A 1624-nucleotide genomic window follows, 5' to 3' on the forward strand; every position below is an offset into this window, starting at 1 on the left:
CTAGCAGCCCAGTTGCACGGGAGAATGTGAAAAGTGTTCATATGTAGTAAAAACCTGAGAAATCCGTCCGTTTTCGTCATTTGTTATCGAATCGACTTAAAGCCAGATCGTCACATTGGCCGCTCTTCTCTCTGAAACGGTTGTACTTATCGTCTGCAAAGCTATGTCGCGTGCTGCGGTATGCGGAGACACTAAAATCACCATAGTAGAACACAGATGAAGTTTCTAAGTTGATGCAATAGCCAGTAAGAAGTAGAACAATTCATGTTTTAGGTATCGATTATTGACTTTTTAGCTGGCTTTGGTGCCTTGGACATGAACTAGGACCTCAAGATTCTGCATGAAAGGAGGACTAGCGGCCGATTTGCACGGGAGAATGTGAAAAGTTTTCATAGGTAGTAAAAACCTTAGAAATCCGTCCGTTTTCGTCATTTGTTATCGAATCGACATAAAGCCAGATCGTCACATTGGCCGCTCTTCTCTCTGAAACGGTTGTACTTATCGTCTGCAAAGCTATGTCGCGTGCTGCGGTATGCTGAGACACTAAAAGCACCATAGTAGAACACAGATCAAGCTTCTAAGTTGATGTAATAGCCAGTAAGAAGTAGTACAATTCAAGTTTTAGGTATTGAATATGGACCTTTTAGCTGGCTTTGGTGACTTGGACATGAGCTAGGACCTTAAGATTCTGCATGAAAGGAAAACTAGCAGCCGAGTTGCACGGGAGAATGTGAAAAGTGTTCATATGTAGTAATAACCTGAGAAATCCGTCCTTTTTCGTCATTTGCTATCGAATCGACATAAAGCCAGATCGTCACATTGGCCGCTCTTCTCTCTGATACGGTTGTGCTTACTGTCTGCAAAGCTATGTCGCGTGTTGCCGTAGGCGGAAACAGGAAAAGCACCATAGTAGAACACAGATGAAGCTTCTAAGTTGATGTAATAGCCAGTAATAAGTAGTCCAATTCAAGATTTAGGTATCGATTATTGACTTTTTAGCTGGCTTTCGTGCCTTGGACATGAGCCAGGACTTTAAGATTCTGCATAAAAGGAGGACTAGCAGCCCAGTTGCACGGGAGACTGTGAAAAGTGTTCATATGTAGTAAAAACCTGAGAAATCCGTTTTCGTCATTTGTTATCGAATCGACTTAAAGCCAGATCGTCACATTGGCCGCTCTTCTCTCTGAAACGGTTGTACTTATCGTCTGCAAAGTTATTCGCGTGCTGCGGTATGCGGAGACACTAAAATCACCATAGTAGAACACAGATGAAGCTTCTAAGATGGTGCAATAGCCAGTAAGAAGTAGAACAATTCAAGTTTTAGGTATCGATTATTGACTTTTTAGCTGGCTTTGGTGCCTTGGACATGAGCTAGGACCTTGACATTCTGCATGAAAGAAGGACTAGCAGCCGAGTTGCACGGGAGACTGTGAACAGTTTTCATATGTAGTAAAAACCTGAGAAATCTGTCCGTTTTCGTCATTTGTTATCGAATCGACTTAAAGCCAAATCGACACATTGGCTACTCTTCTCTCTGAAACGGTTGTACTTATCGACTGCAAAGCTATGTCGCGTGCTGCGGTATGTGGAGACACTAAAAGCACCATAGCAGAACACAGATGAA

Source organism: Schistocerca gregaria, unplaced genomic scaffold, assembly GCF_023897955.1.
Source record: "Schistocerca gregaria isolate iqSchGreg1 unplaced genomic scaffold, iqSchGreg1.2 ptg000635l, whole genome shotgun sequence".
Lineage (NCBI taxonomy): Eukaryota > Metazoa > Arthropoda > Insecta > Orthoptera > Acrididae > Schistocerca > Schistocerca gregaria.